Genomic DNA, 17,578 nt, shown 5'->3' on the forward strand with positions numbered 1-17,578 from the left:
CGCTGTTGAGCAGCAAACTGTGCTTCCGGCCACTTCTGTGGCCTCCCCCCATGTCTGGGTCTGTTCTTGTTGGGCAGACACCAGACAAACCCCGCCTGCTACCAGGTCTGCCCCAGGCTTTTCAGTAACTGCTTTTTCTCCTCCGCTGCCTACCCCTTCTGCTGCCTCAGTTTCCCTCTGTTCCAGGGGCCGATTGCCTGCCTGCATTCTCCACCACATGCAGGCTGCTGGCCTGTCTCTCCATCCAAGGAAGGGCTAATGCCACACCCAGGTCTCTTTCGGGCCCTTCTCCCTTGAAGCACAATGTATTAATTCAAACAAAAGACTCAGGGTAACACAAACCAAAGCCATTCCCCTGCCCGGCACCGGCTGCAGGGCCCAGAGGCCTTTCGCTCTGTGCCTCTGTCCACCCCAGCGACAGTCCCAGCAGCCCCCTACAGCTCCCCTCCCCCGAGCTCTCCTGGCCCTTCCCGGGATCGCCTGCCCCAGCTGGGTCCAGTAATTGAACTGACCCCCTGGCCCTTAAAGGGGCAGGCCACCCCATTACAGGCAGCCTGTTGCCTCAGAGTGCTGCAATCGGCTGCAGGGGGGGCAACAGCAGATCCACCAACCCCACCCCACAATCCCAGCTGTACAGCACCACACACAGGTGCCCTAATGGGCTGGGAGAGCTCAGAGGGAGGGGAGCAATAGGAACCCCTCTGCAGGTCCCCCATCTCTGGCCATCTCCAGCCCTCCATATTAACCCTCTGTATTTGAGGGTGCCCAGGCATTGGGATAGGAGGGGCAGGATCGGCCCCAATGTCAGGCTGCAGACTTGCTGGATGGCATCTTCTGCGGTCCCTCTGTCACACACACTAGTGCCGCCCGGGGGGCATGCACCAGCTAGTTATCTGGGTTACTCTCATTCCCAGACACAATGCATCCCATGCACGGCACTAGAGCCAGGGGCATATCCAGCCCTCTCCGGCCAGTCACTTTAATGTGACAGGCTTTTATTAGAACAGGAAATATGCGTTACTTTAGAGTTCTGCCTGAAACGTTATGAACACTGACCTGTCCCAGCCTCCTACATCAATGCCAGCGTACCGCAGGGACTAAGGGCCGGATCCCCAGCTGGCGCAAACAGACGTTAAGAGCATCTTCAGTGCCTGAGAGGAGCACCGCCAGTTTACACCAGCTGATGATCTAGCCCAATGCGTCTGAGGGACCAGACAGCAACAGCCTGGGCCATGCTAGGCTCTGCAGATTACATAGCAGCACATCACTCTTGCTGCTATAAAATCAGAGATGGGCTCCAGCTCGTACAGCCAATGCAGCCGCTCCCCCAGACTTCAGGGACATTTGAGCTCAACGTTACCATGCTGAGGACTAAAAAAGGAAAGCATGGTTGTGGGGGGCCGGGGGGAGGAGAATACATGGAATAAATAAATAGTGGGGCGTGCTCATTAGCAACCTCCATGCTAAACAGCAATTTGGCCACTGCTGGGAGCCATCTCCCCATCCGCAGGGAAGCAGGTATTGCACCTGCAAAATGGGAGGGGGTCAAATCACATCAAGTTAAAGCTTCTTGTCACACATTTCAAAGATGTGTTTAACTCCACTCTTCCCTCCAATCCTCCCTTGTCAAATTCCCCCTTGTGCCCTGCTCCCCAGCATCCATCTCTCACCCTACCATTGATCCCAGCCTGGCATGCCAACTTCTCACATAATCACCTCCACACATTCTCCCACGCTGCCCCATGCTTGTCCACATGGGGAAACCCAGGCTCCACTGATGATTTCACCCAAAGTCCATGGCAGTCCCCATGTATGTCATGCCGCTTTCAGTGGATCACATTGGCTTGTATGTCAATTGCCAGTGGTTGCTTCCCATCCCCTGCTCACTTGCCTATCCTTGGATTGTGACCTCCTGAAAGCAGGACTGTCCCTAAGCATTTTGAAGGTGCCACTAGCACATAATGGATGCTACTGCAAATAAATAATAAATAGCCAGTGTGTCCTGGCTGGAAAGGAAGGTTGCACTGTGACGGTTGTGTTAATCATTATTGTACTTTCTTCCCTGTGGCTTCTTAGTCCTGGGACTTCCTTGACCCACTAACTCATCCCTATTGTCCTCCAAGTCCCTCCTTAAAATACCCTATTCCAAAAGGTCCATGGACCCTGCTCCCTCACCAAATAAATATAAAGAAAATACAAAAAGACACAAAAATCCCAACACAGGTGAAATACGGTGAGTGCTAAGTCGCCTGCTGCTTATCCTTTTCTTCCCCACCCGTGCTTTGTACTTGTCCAATTAGGGCCCAGCACTGGACTGTGACTGGTGTAAACACCCAGACGCAGCCAAACGGACGTCAACGGGACTCCAGCCAGGCACAGGGTCTGCCCAGGCAGTTCTCAGTGCAACAATGGGGCCTTCAGTTGCAGGCTCTTGGCTTAAGGATCTTGGGCTAGATTTTTAAGTGCACCCAAATATCTCATGTCAACAAATTCCATTGATTTGAACAGCTTTCATGCTCCTAAGTCACTTAGGTTCACTTGAAAATCCCACCCCTTGTCTTTATACACGTCTGGACACTGTTGGGGGGCTTTAATAATAAATGAGCCTGATTATTTCCCAAGACAACCATCAACAAAGAGAGTTTTCTGATACATCACTATTAAAAAAGGAGTTCGTCATTTTACATCGTCCAGCCTAATTTAAAAAACAAACTTGTATCTGGATAGGCTGGCTAAAAGTCACTGCCGAGTCACACACTTGGCAAAATGCTCACCACATTTCAATGACATACATATGGGAGGTGATTGGAAACATCTGGCTGGTGGCATTTCAATAAAAGTGAATCTGGCTCCATGGTTGCCCTCTCATATGCAGCAGTCCTGGATATAAAATTTTAAAATTCCCTGGTCATAACTGTCTCATCAAAATCAATACCCCAGGAGCAGAGGTGGGACCTAGAATTTATACTTGAGCCAACTGAGATCATAACAATTAAAAGATCAATAACCTACAAAAGGGAGGAGGAGAATTGTTGGTGTTGATTCCCCAAGACCACAAACTTTCTAACTACACAATATCAAAAGAGTTGAGTCCCACACACTCAAATTTTCTCTGACTGTGCATTCATTGAACATTTAGGGCATTATTCTGATCATTTAAAACAGGGGTAAATCAAGATTAACTCCACAGAAGTCAGTGGAGTTGCACCAGTGTGAGATCAGAATCTGGCCTTTATGATGTAAACAAAAATATAGGACTCCATTGAGTGGCAGTCTATTCTATGCACAACATTTAAAACCCTGAGTGCATCATTCCAGTGACTTCCCCTGATTTACCCCAACCAATATATTAAAGATGTCCATATTTTACGCAGAAGGAATTTTTCTAAATTAAAAAACAAAGCCCAGCATGCCATTCTCTGTTACAGCAGTATTATATATGAGAACGGCACCATCACTTAAAGCACATGCTTAAATGCTTTGCTGAACTGGGACCACAGTAACTTGTACCACTTGAATCTCTAGGGAAATGTTTGTGTCAATATAGGGTGAGTGAACCACTTAGGAATTTCAACCCATTTGCCCATAAGCAGCTTCGGGATGTGGGAGCCTGAATGATTCTTCTGGTCTGAATCAGGAAATATTTTCTTTGACTGTCTCGGAAAGATTGATAAAAGCAGCTGTCATAGCTTATTGTAGTTAAAGGGCCAGGCCGTCAATTAATAACAATGAGAAGCACTATGCTAGATTAGTACACACTGCATTGAACCTTTCTCCAATGCCTGAGTGATGCTTTTGGACAGGGCCTCGAGCCTGGCTCTATAATGGGATTATGGCCTCTGGGAACATTCCGACGGCCCTGCCTGCATCCCTGATCAGCGAGTGCCCCATCTCGCGCAGCCCCGACTTGCAGAACTCACTCGGAACCAGAGACTGTTTGACCAGATTCCTTCCAGTTCTCCCCCTCCCCAAAGCAGGATTTCATTTCATTAACCCAAGTGCATTGGGCAGGCGCATTTCTAGAGCCTTTACATTGCCTCCCAGAACAGTTCAGGTTTCCGAGTGGCACCGGAGAACTCCTGCCAAGCGCGGTGCAGAAATTAGGACTGCGCAGGGCTCTCAGCACTCACACCGTGGGCCCTTGGGTGCGAGTGGAGGCGGGTGGGCTGAACGGCCAGGCTAACCCTACAAGCAATCCCAACTCCTCAGCCATGCCCAGGGTGTGCTCCCTGACACACCAGTCACTTCACAGCTCCCAGGGCAGCACAGCATGCACATCTGTCTATCCAGCACCTCCTCCGGGAGGGGCTAGAACAACGGTCTGAAGCAGTCATCACACCCGTTAGCAGAGACCTGTATTTGGGAGGTTCGTTTTCTGCACAGCACGTTATCCACAGACCTGCCGAATTCAGGCACTAGGTGGGTAGGGGAGGGAAGGCTTCTGCACCCCTCAAAGAAACCCCAACTAAGCAAAGAGCCCGGCCCCGGCCCATTGACTAGCTCACACAAAGTGACATTCGTGAGGGAATCCTCGAACACAGAGCATTGGGTTAGCGCTCTGGGTATAGGGGCTGTTTGTAATTTTCCACTCCTTTTCAACCCATGGGTCCAGCCCCAGCTAAGAGGCCATTCTTAGAGCACCAGTGAGCAGTGTGCTGTCTCCTACTACGCCCCGCATGATTAGCCTGCTTGTCTCTCATATCCCAGGCACCCCAGCTCCCCTTGCCCAGCACTCCTGCCTCTCTGCTCATCTTTACTCCCTCTCTTCCCCCACGAGGGTGACCTGACAGCCAGTGTGAAAAATTGGGATGGCGGTGGGAGGGTAATAGACGCCTAAATAAGACAAGCCCGGAATATCAGGACTGTCCCTATGAAATCAGGACATCTGGTCACCCTGTCCCCCACCCCAAAGACACAGAGAGCCCGCCGCTTTCCTGAGCTCCCAAAGCCCTGTAGTGAGCATCCAAACACCACCCCTCAGAAAGGCACCGTCCTCTCGCTGGCTGGTCACTGACTCGGCCTCCCTCCGGATAGCCAATCTGGGCTGCGTGCCGGCTCCTTCCCCTGCTGATCTGAGCCACGTCTCCGCCTTGTAAGTGAGGTCAGGAAAGGGCAACAGGGCCACCGGCTGAGGAGGGAAATGGTTCTGGCAGAGAGAGGCTTGCTCCAACCTAGACCCTGAACTAGCGCCTCCCCTCAGCAGCCCAGAAACCTCCCGCCTTCCTGAGACAGCAGCCCACTAGCCAGTTCCCAGCCAGGACCAACAGTCCCATACAACACCCCTCACCCCGTCTCACAGAGGTACACAACAGCACCCACTAGCACTGCCTCAGAAATGGTGCAATATCCCCCGTGCTGCATAAATACACCCACCACCACCGCACACCAGCCAGGGTACATCCTACACCTGAGAACAAACAGCAAGGGGAGGCGGAGGGCTAGCCACGCCATTTTCTGTAGCTGCTCTTTGATATCCCATAATAGCTTCTCAAGCCCAGTTGGAGCTCTCATGGGCCAGCCATCTCCATTCAACTATTCCTTCAGCCCGCGCACCATGGCGTGGCAGTGCCGTAGCCTTGCCTTACCAGGGCCACGGGACCGACAGCAACAAACCACTGAGATGTATGTTCTAAGGAGGAGCATCTAGAATTTTCTCTTTCCTCCCACAAAGCCTCTGTCCATCAGACGTCTACAGCTGCACACCCAGATCTTTATTTTTGTAAGCCGAGCTCTGAAGCTGCTGTTTGTTTTAACAATGAGAAATCCCAATTGCTTTCCCTAGACATGGTATCCCAGCGCCATATTGCAGGGCTGTTTGCGCGACCGAACCCCTAGGCCAGGGAGACGAACTCCCTTAATACGGTCATCACAACGAGGGAGCCACCCCATTTGCCAGAAGCGTTCTTTGCCATTTTAAGTGCCGCGAGAGCCGACACAGATCTGAATCATCCAGTCGGAGGGGACTGCCAAAGAGAGCACCATGGGAAAGGCTCAACTCTCTGCTATTTGCACACTGGTCATTACTCCAGTTTTTTGCCAATTCATAGAATTATTAAAAACGCTTGGCACATTTTGCCACTTTCCAGCCAAGAAATCTGTTAGCTGTTGGCCAGCCTCTCCGACTGCTTGGTTAGGCAGGCCCGCCACACACGTGCTGAACGAGCTGCATTTTTCTGCTGTAGTTATAATGCACCTTATAAACACGGCGGGTACTCACCGCCACGGCGCTTCCTACCGGTCAGTCCGGGAATTAGCTCCGTCCAGTCTCAGAGCGCCTCCTGCTGACCAGTATCTCCTGACCAGTACCTGCTTCCTCCTCAATCTCCACCACTGTACTTCAGGCACTCCAGGCCCCCTTATCTTGGGATGCTGCCCCACATCAGCGCCCCCACAGTCTGGGTCTCCCCTCCCAGGGAACTCCCCTCCCCCTAGACCCACCTTGCCTCAGTGGCTACTGCCAGTCGTCATCTAGCCCCCTTTCTCTGTCTGTCAGTCTGTCACAGCCACTCATCACTGGCAAGGGGGTCGGACCTGCTGCCTTTCTAGCCCCAGCTGTCTCCCTGCAACCCCAGTCCCTCCTTAGGCCTTCCTGCCAGGCTTCAGCCTGGGAGGTAGCCAGGCCTGACCTCCCCAGCTCAGCCTGCCCCTTCCCCAGCACTGCTCTGTGGAAGGTACCCTGTCTCTCCCAGGCAGCTCGGCCCTTCTCACTCCCGGGCTGGAGCGAGACTCTCTCTGCTCCTCTTTACAGCCCTCTTATCAGGGCCAGCTGTGCCCTGACTGAGCTGGCCACAGCTCCCCAGCCAGCCTCCCTCAGCTGCTCTCACTCCTTTTATCCCAGGAGCAGGGTAACGGCCCTGCTCCAGCACCGTATTGCTCTATATTCCTACAGGGGGCAGAGTGCTTTTCTGTCTGATCTGCCAACCCCCTCGTACACTAGTAACCTGTCACACTCATGAATGCCACAAAATGGACACAATCCTAGACTACAAATATACATAGCCTCATATTTCGCGTCTCTGACACTGCTGCCCTCACGCTAAAGAAACCCGCGCCTGTGGGCAAGACTTTCAAGAAGGAATTCAGAGCATCTCTTTTTGAGCTTAGAGTGAATAATAATTGATTAAATTTCACCAGCACGGCTGAACTCATAGACTCATAGACTCTAAGGTCAGAAGGGACCATTATGATCATCTAGTCTGACCTCCCGCATGATGCAGGCCACAAAAGCTGACCCACCCACTCCCGGAAAAATTCGCTCCCTTGACTCAGCTGTTGAAGTCCCCAAATCATGATTTAAAGACTTCAAATCGCCGAGAATCCTCCAGCAAGCGACCCCTGCTGTCCCCTTTATCCTGCACCCAGGTGTTCAGAGAGAGAGGCGGTGCCTTTTTTAAACCTGGACTATGCACTCTGTTATCAACCCTCCGGACACACAGATAACATCGAGCACACAAACAGCTCTTCCGATGTTGAAGCCAAAGCATGAAGGCATTTCCAAAATAACCTATGTACCAACCCACCCTCATGCTAAACTCACCCTGTTTAAGACAAGAGGCAACGAAGTGGGAGTAACAAACAATAGAAGGGAAAGGGGAGTGATAAAGAATGAAGGTAAACACAGGGTAATTCAGATTCTGCAACTAAATACTCCAACGGGGAACAGGAAAGAAAGTGATTTACCTTATAGTAACTGGAGTTCTTCACCGTGTGTGGTCCCTGAGGATTCACTTTGGGTGCATGTGCACTGCACTCACCTGAGACTGGAAGATTCTTCACTAGCACTAGCTGCTGGTCTGCGTCACTGTCCTGTGCCTCCTCTCGCTGAGCCAAGAGCATAAAGGGCAGCATGGACTGCCTGCCTGTCCAGTCCCTACTCTACTGCAAACCACAAGAGGATCAGAGCAGAGGGGAAGGAGGGTGGGTCATGAATACCTATAGACACCACCCATCACACAGAACTCCAGTTACTGTAAGGCCAGTAACCTTCCCTTCCTCCTGCAAGTGCCAGTCCCTGTGGGAATTCATTGTGGGGGATTCACAGGCACTCTCATTGAGGAGGAGGAGGGGGACGCGAGGGTCCATGCTTCACCACAGACTGAAGGTCTGCTGTGCCGAAGAAAGAATTGACTGAAGAAGCCTGGACCAAAGCACAGTATCTGGTACAGGTCTGCAGTGGGCTCCATGTCGCCGCTCTCCCGATTTCCACCAGAGGCACACACCTTGGAGAGACGCCACAGCGGCAGCGTGTGCTCCAGTCGAGGGGGCCTCCTGAGGAGGAGGGGTGTCTGGTCACAATACAGTCGGGTGCAGCTGGAGATCAGTGCTCTGACTCTGCTTCCCCCTCCGCTTGATGAAAGAGACAAATCTCTGGGATTTTCTAAAGGACTTTGTCCTCTATAGGTAGAAAACCAGAGCTCTACGAACACGCTGAGCGTGGAGCTCCCTGTCGTCCTGGAGATGTGAGGTTTTGGGGAGAACCCCAGCAGATGAACAATCTGATTCAGGTGGAATTCACAGGCAATGTGATTAATTAGAGATTTGATTTTAGGGACATTTGGTCTTTATGAAATACTGTATAGGGAGGCTCCACGTAACAGCCGCAAGTTCCCCTAGTCTCCGAGCAAAGTGATAGCTCTGAGATTACTGGCAAGGCTACGTTCGTGGATAAATACAGAAGCGAGCAGGAGGCCAAGGGCTCAAATGGCCAGTTCTTAAGTGCTGACAGAGCCAGGTTAAGCGCCCAACAAAGAGTTGGCACCGACACGAGAGGGAAGGTTCTGACGAGGCCTTTCAGAAATCTCCTGATCATAGGGTGCATGAACACCAAGTAGTAGTCAAGTGGAGGATGGAAAGCTCATGCAGTGAGCTAACGGGTAAACCCAATGATTTCAGGATGTAGGATTCCTAGTTGTAGAAAGAAGTCCACTTTCTGCTTATGAGAGGGGAGACAATCACTGAAGGGAGCAGGGGTGTCCAGATGCAAGAAGAAATTGACAGCTCTCGAAGATCCATCAAAATGATTTTGTGGTGGGAGGCTGCAGGTGAGGAAGAAAGGATACGTCATAGTCATCCTCTCGCCCAATGGAAAGGGGCAGAAATGACTATGCTGGTTCTAACTGCTTTGGGATTACCAAATCAAACCCCATATCAAACTCAGACTCCTCATGAAAGGCTCCTGGGTCCGAAAGCTATAACTCCATTCAGTGGAGCCAAGGCTGTTTTTCAGCATGTCTCCGAAACATTAATCTGATTGTGTGAGCAACAGCTAGTCGTGTCTGAACGCCTGCAGGTTATGGGTTACAGCTCTCTGTGGCATGACCCCACATTAGTGCTGCTGACAGACATTTAACAGCCTTTTCTAAGCACAGGGCAATTCTATGGGTCCCAATTTGGGTTTCAGAATTAAATCAGCAAATGCACTGACTAGCACTAGACCGAAGAGGTTTTTACAATTAGGCTCAAGTGTTACTGACTCAAGTGCTTCATTTAACAAGTGAGGAGATACTCCTCTGAAACAGATAGCCAAACAAGGACATTGGCAAAGCATTCTAGGATATTATATTACCAGAGTTCACGTGCCAGACCCAGGACGTTCCCTCGGGTCCCTTTTTATTATTATTTGTAATTATCATACAGCCAAGCAGCCCTAGACATGGCCCAGGCCCCCGTTGTGCTAGGTGCTATACAAACCCAGAACAAAAGACAGCCCCCTGCCCCCAGGAGCTTACAGACTATGAACAGAATCAGAGAATCATGGGATTTTCTTCTTTTGTTTCTTACCAATTCTCGACTGTTTCTCTTCATTATTATTGGTTTTATCCCTTGCGGCCTAGCAGCACCTAGCGGCCTCATTACGCCAGACACTGAACAGACACTTAGTGAGAGAGAATCCCTGCCCCGAAGAGCTGCCAACAGCAGTCACTTGTGTGTGCACATTGTGGGAGTGGAGTAAGAGGATCACAATGGGGCCCTTATGCATAACGAGCTGCTGTTTGCTTTCAGAGGTTTATTTTTGTGGAAATTATGGCTCAGCTATCAAACTATCAACACATTGTTTAATTATTATTTTCTTTTAACTATTTTTAAATGGGCATCCAAGCCAACGTGCAGGAGATAAAATGTTTATACAGTAGAAGAAGTCAGCAAAGCACAGTTAAACTTACAAGCCTACCGGCAAAATAGGAACGGGAGGGTGCGGGGTGGGGGGGGCTAAATTTCCCTGCAACATAGTCAACACCAATTTCTAACCTGGGCACTAGTTTCATAATGAGACCCTGGCATGGCTTTATTTGAGAAGAAAACAGAAAATGAGAGAAAATGCTTGCTAGTGAAGTCATTTCCTCTAGAGACTTCAGAACCCTATTGTGAAACATAGCACCGAAATGTGGAGTTTGACGCAAAGGCCTAGATAGTATCACACCAGCACTCCACGTGCCTAGTGGGGAGAATGGAAGAGTTATACAGCAAGGGTCACTCAGTGCAATGGGAAACGTTCGATGGTTCAGAGCTTTACATTTACCACTGGTGATGTTGTCTCACCAGCCAGACACGTAGCTGGTGAGATGAAGACAGCTGGGAGTCTAAGGGTCACCCAGCTGGTGAGTATCTCTCAGGCACGTCTGTCTTATTGCTATTGATTGGAGGGGAGAAGACCGCACTTTTCTGTGCTGGGAATGAGCCATCAAGCTCAGAAGAACTCTGGGCTGGCTGGCTGTGTCTGAAATCTTGGCTTAGGTGCTGCCTGGGTTAGGGTTGCCCTTCAGCTAAGGTGCGTTAGTGTGTGAATTCAAGCAGGGCTCTTGGAAGTGAAAGCCATCGGACAGGCCCACGGCATCCTGGAAACAGGATATATCTCAACTCTAGTGAGGGGAGGTGGGACAGCAAAATGGCTCCCAGGTGCCAGGAAAAAGCTTTGAATTAAGGGAGGACTTAAGAGCGAATCAGCCCCGCCCCACCTGGCCAATAGGAGGCAGAAAACCTCTCCCCAGGCACACTCCAATATATGCCTTGATGCACGAGGAGGGGCTCAGCTCCGGCATGTCTGGGCATGAGCTCTCCCCCCCCCCTTGCCTCTACGTACCTGGAGCATCCCCCTGCTGGGGAGGGGCATTATTATAGCATTTATTTTTAGAGTTATACCTTGTGTCTTCTTCTGTATTTCCAGCCATATCTTTGATGTGCTGTTATAGATATCGTATTCTATAAATGGTCCCTGCTGAAGCCCGACGCTCACAGAGGGGCTCTCCCCAAGAGCATAGGTAGTTCCTGTGATTTCACCACGACACTCTGCAAACAGCTTTCTGCCCTGCAGAGCTTGTCCATTTGCTGCCGGGGGGCGGGGGGGGGAGGGAGTATATTTTCTAAAACCTTATGGTCAGTTTTGCTTTAGTCAGAGCTTTATTGATTTTGACAAAGTCGAAAAACCTGGCTATACACAACCCACTGATCACCCTTTCTTTCATACTCTGGTTCAATTGCACTGATACTTGGAGTGGTTTCCACTTTTCAAATAAAATAGTAACATCAACCACCCATTTCATTCACTTGTCTAAATACGCTGTATGGAGACGCCAGCAGTAGATTTACTCTACAGCAGTGTTTCTCAATATGTGGAAACTCAAATTGCTCATGCTGTTCAAGAGCAAACAGTGCGCTTGGGAGCTTGTTCAACTCAAAGCGAAATGGTTTCCTTCTCCAGCTTTTTAAACTTTTGTTTAATAAAACTGAAGTAAATTTCAAAACAAAAAGTCATTTTGAATAAAAAAATTGAAACATTTCACACACACACACCAAATCGGTCCATACCTGTGAAATGTTTCAGTCAACCTGAAACTGCATTTTCATGGCAAAAAAAGTTTTTGTTCAAAAGTTTTTGCCCAGCTCTAGTGGTATAGGCTTATTTTCCACCGTCCGTAGGGAAGACTCGCTACTGGAGAGAAATTCCCTTCCATTCTGACCGGGCAGGTCAGGCTATCCCCACACCTACGAAAGAGGCTGTGATGCAGCTACCGCTGCTCGGGGAGGTGGTGTAATTATGTGGACGCCGGGAGAGCTCTCTCCCATTGGCACAGAGCATCGGCAGCAGCAGGGCTACAGCGGCACAGCGACATCAGCACAGCTGTGCTGCGGTGGAGATTCTAGTGTAGACGAGCCCTTATTGTCATGGGTGCAGGAGCGTTTCCGGTTAGTCTGAAGAGCTCCTATGAGATACTGGAACATAGGTATTGTGCAGCAAGGCTGTCTCCCCTTAAATTCACCCTCATCCCCTACTACTTTATCCTTTTCAGTTTCCAAGTGGAGTTTTTCTACAGTTCAGTGTATGTTAAATAGCATGGAGTGGCAAGATTAATTTATTGCTAACACAAATTTATATTTTCAGATATGTTACCATATCTAAAAGATGGCTCTAATGGAATCAAGGACTTTTTCAGAATTGTCTGTTCTCAGGAGGTTTGGCACTCTGTAACTCAGACATATTTAATGCCCTAATAACTCCTATGTACTTGAATGCTTTGCTTTGGTAATGTGTAATTTATCCCCCAAGGCAGTGGTTTTCAACCCATGGTCTGCAGACCCCAGGGGGTTCACAGACTATGTTTAAGCTTTCCAAAGGGATCCACATCTCCATTCAAATTTTTTTAGGGTCCGCAAATGAAAAAAGGTTCAAAACTACTGCCCTAAAGAAGTCAATAAATAAAGAGAAACCTCCCCCAGAGTGTACATTTTTAGACAACTTCCTATTGAAGAGACCATCCCAAAGGCTCACCAGTTAAACAGTACAAGTCTGCTACACTTTCTGTTAAGCACTCATTATTTGTCAGTCCCTTAAGATGAGTTTTGCTGTACCTGAAATGAAGATAACAAGTAATTCTATAGCCATAATTCATAGGAAAGTTCCATTTCCATCTAGGCACTAGTTCAACTGCAGCCCAGATCAAAGGTGACAGTGAGTTGTGACTATCTAATGATCCCAGTCAAACGTGCTGGTTGTCCGTCTCTCAGTTCCTGATTGACAGGTGTCCACCTTGCCAAAACACCTCCACAACTGGTGCCCTTGTAGACAGAACACAGACTGCTCTTGCATTAAACTACGGTATGCAGTCAAGGAACGCACTAGCACAAAGCCTCTCTAACCATCACATCTGCTTCCAAATATTAGGGCTTCTTGTAACTGTGCCACATCCGGCCATAATCTCTGAGGAGATTCTGAGGCTCCTGTTTTAAGTGGATCACTGGGTCACCTGACATTCCAGGGTAGGACATTAAACTTTGTTTGAATCTCAATCAGATGTGATGCAGCAGGGCCAGAGGGCGGCAGGAGAGTGGTCCGTGGAAAGTATTTAAGTCGTAGGTTGATCAAGGCCTTAGTCCCTCGGGAATAGGGAAAGGTTACTACAGGGTAACTGGAGCACCTGGAGCCAATTAAGGCCCCGCCCAAGACCTAATTAAAAACCCTGCTTCAGTCAGACATGGAGGAGGAAAGGAGAGCTGATTAGTGTTTGGAGGAGTGTTGCCGCTAGCCATAAAACCATACAGGGGAAGGGAAACCCTGCCCGAGCAGAGGGGCTCCCCCAGCACGGAGGACTGAGGGAAACCCTACCCCAGGGGAAAGAGGGTAAGCATCTGCAAAGCTGAAGGGGCTGGGACCCGGAGTAGGACAGCAGACCTGGGTTCCCTCCTCACTTTCTCCCACTGGGGCCAAAGCAGAACCCAGAATGTCCAAGAATAGGGGCAAGGGTTGGCGTCCTGACCCCCCCACACACATACACGAAGGAGAAGCATGGGACTCACCACAGTAACATCGACCATTTGCCACACAGCCTAAAGGTTTTAATCCAAGAACGAGCACAACACTGGCAGGGTACCTACAAATTCAGAGCTGTTCAATTATTTAATTGTCATTACAAACAAATCAAATAACCCAACATATCAGCATTAGGTAATTACAATAATGGGAAAGCACCACTTACACTTTGAAACTCTTAACATTAATAGCAACAGAATCCATAAAGTCAAGTTCCTCCCCCATTAAGCTGTTTTATTTCTATTCTGTTCCACTAAATATGGCATGTAACTCTCGAGAGAAGGCGCTGCTCCTATTCTGGGAGCTAGTGGGAGAAAAGGACGCCATCTTGCTTACCACAGGCTTCACAGAGAGAAGTGCTAGCCTCACAGGGAGCTTCGCTGTTGACCTCAGTGGGGCCAGGAGTGCACCTAAAGTTTGTGTGTGGCTGCGATATCTCCTTTTTGAACAAGGTCAAAACCTGCATCGTTGAGTCAAGGTGTAGGGAAGGGCTAAGCTGATCTATAGAGCAGATAAGTCACTTAGTGTTATTTTCTCTTCTGAGCACTTTAAAAATACAAAAATCACAATTCTCCCACCTCTGATGCCAGTGAGCATCGCACCTGCATGTCTGAGGGCCGGACTCTAAATAACCCATCACAATATACCTGTACAATAGCTAAATAATTATCATCAACCCTTTCATAGGTAGGGAAACTGAAGCTGAGAGGTTAAGTAACTGGCCCAAGACCACAGATAGAGTCTGTGTCACAGCTGAGATTAGAACCAGAAACCCTGTGCTCAAACCCACCTCTTGATCAGATTAGATGGCCCAGTGCTCCACAGATTCCAGCCCCCTACAGTGAGTGCAAGACATCACCTGCCTCCCAGCCCATCAGCCACAGGAACACAGAGAACTAAAGCGATGGACACAGAGGTCTGGTGTATTAAATATTCACTCACTGGTTTATTAAGAAGTAGCTATAAGTGACCTTTATGAACAAGTTCCTTTGAGATGATCTTGTGTGTTAAAGTACAAGGCTTGGAAAGAGCGGCTGCCAGATCAGGCAGCATCCATCTATCACTAAGACAGCTACATCGTTAGCATTCCCACAAGGATTCAGCTCGCTCTCTACTTTTATTTCTATTTTGAAGATGTAAGTGACGATACCTTAGGGTCAGCAGGCATGGTAATAACACACTAACCAATGCACTCCACTCATTCTACTACTTCTCTCCTCTTAGCCCAACTGACTGGATGTTTTTTCTTTTTTGCATTAAGAAAGATTAAATATTTAAATACTTGAAAGCAGTAAATGGAGATCACTGAGAACAGGGTCGTTAGCCACCAGCTGAGAAGGATTCGGAGACCGTAGAAAAGGTGAAAACTGTCATTTAGAAAACACCTCTGATTTCCATTGCTCTTCCATAGCCAGGTCCAGCTCCAGCCACCAGCTTACCAAGCAGGTGCTTGGGGCGGCCACTTCGGAGAGGGGCGGCACGTCCAGCTGTTCGGCGGCAATTCCGCGGACGGTCCCTCACTCCTGCTCGGAGCGAAGGCTCTCCCGCCGAATTGCCCCCGCAGATCGCGATCGCGGCTTTTTTTGTTTGTTTTTTGTTTGGCTGCTTGGGGCGGCCAAAACCCTGGAGCCAGCCCTGTCCAGAGCAGCATGTTACCCTTACCCACGGCAGCACACTGCAATCAGAGGAATCTCAGTCCATTTCACCTACTTGCCAGCCTTAGGGCAGACTGTCCGGAGCCTAACCCAAATGCCCACACGACACGATAATTTAGGACGAGAAGTGAACACTAAAATGCAACTGATGGAAATATAATTTGGCCGAATAGAATTAACCACACTGGATTTAGCAAGGACACTAATATGCCCATATTAACACCAGGTTTAACAACACAGAATAAATACACCCCGCCTTAAGCAAAACTATGTCAGGGAAGTTTTAATAACCACATATGATCTGGGCCTCAATTTTAGATGTCCCTGAAAAACAGGCTCTCCCACAAGATAATATGCCCAAGCACAAAGTTGGGGCCTTGGCCCACCATTGACTCTGAAAAGAATTCTCATATTGAGTCACCCAAACCACTTCCGGCAGCACCTAGATTTCCCTTTGAGGGTCTCATGTGCAAACACTGACTAGGCAATAGGACAGGATATGACCCTAAACTATAATCATGTATTTGAAACACCCCCTCACACGAGGGTGCACAGAATTTGGAGGAGGGGAAACTAGATCCAAACCACTCTTAGTTTTGGGTCAGGTCTCTGCCAGATTTCCCCATTGCTCAAGAACCACAGGGCAATGTGTATTTCCCACCCTGTGCTGCAGGAGCTGCATTGTTCAGGGGCCACAAAGAGGCTAGAAGGGTCTGTTCAGATGGTCTTTTCCTATGGCAGATGCAGCTCAATTTGGGGCACGAAATCCCAACGCCATTCATAAGGCCGATGGCGTCCGAAGCAACTGCTGATGTAAGACTTGCAATGAAACCACCTATCGAGTTTCCACTCCACCTATAAGGGAATAATCCGCACAAGGACTAAATGCAACCCTCATTCATTATCTAAACTCAGTCTGAAACCACGTCTCTATGGGGGGCTGGTATAATATCCTGCTATGCGTCACCAAGCGCAGTAACATGATTATGTTAATGTGCATTCAGGAAGTTTGTAGCGTGCATCAATTACAATATTATTGTCTTGTGTAAATCTTATTGTGATGTTAAACTAGTAGCTCTGCATTCTAAAAATGACATCTCGAGAGTCATTGTTCCTGCAGAGTAGTCTAGTTTCAATTGTAACACTGCTATTTCAAACCATACACCACATAGACTAAACACCCTAACAAATTCATCTGAAAAAAACGACTTTGAATCTATAACAGGAAGTTGTCCCCTTCTTAGTAAAGATTTCACTGACTTAAATCATGGAAATACTCATTCTTTCCCCTTCTTTTTGTGCAAAATTCATGACAAGAAAATTGCTTCCAGGCCTGAATTTTGCATGGCAAGTTTCAGGTCCATTTGAATTTTTATGGTCAGGTAAACAACTCCTGAGGACACGGATTTAGAATATAAACCGCACTTTAAAAAATAGATGGTGCTGCTATAATAGTTTTCCAAGAGCCTTAAGACATACTAAATTCAATACCAAACTTCTAAAAAAAACATCCTGCCATGCACACAATAGCTAAGAATTCATAGTGATTGTGCAGTTATTTTACCTTGACTGTCCAGCAGCCACTGGGATTTTATAGTTACCTACTGTTCGAGATCAGGGGCTTTTACAACTCCAGTAAAACAAGACTCACACTAGCTGGTAATGAACCAAATATGTCAGCTGGAGTGCAGTATCCACACTGTGCCTCCAATTTTTCAACAGGTCCTCCTCTTACGGTAAATATTCTTACTGGAAAAGTTCTTTTTCCCACCTGGTTTTAAATTTTCCACTCTAGCTATTCACTGCAGTATGCACAGTACTTTTTATGTAGTAAAATAAACTGATGTGCGCTGTTTCACAACACCAAAAATTAAGATAAGGAGAATTATTTACATGGGAAATATTAAAAGGTGCACAGGACAAAACATTTAAAAGTATCCAAGTCTCCTGTATATAAAATGGCAGAGGAGATATTCAATAATTAAATGAAACCCATCTCCTACATCAAAATAGTTTCTAGGGTTAAAGAAACTATTTCAAACTACCTGATGTTTATCCATCCAACATCCATCCTTTCCTTTCTTTTTTGGGTCTACTGTGGAAGCACATACCTATTCCT

At 48.3% G+C, this 17,578-nt stretch overlaps 1 protein-coding gene across 3 annotated transcripts in view; it reads right to left on the bottom strand.

Moving 5' to 3' along the window:
• HTR2C (5-hydroxytryptamine receptor 2C) overlaps positions 1-17,578 on the bottom strand; it is a 574,451-nt gene that overhangs the window by 326,045 nt on the left and 230,828 nt on the right. The window lies entirely within an intron of this gene.

This window comes from Chrysemys picta, chromosome 9 (genome assembly GCF_011386835.1).
Source record: "Chrysemys picta bellii isolate R12L10 chromosome 9, ASM1138683v2, whole genome shotgun sequence".
Classification (NCBI taxonomy): Eukaryota; Metazoa; Chordata; order Testudines; family Emydidae; genus Chrysemys; species Chrysemys picta.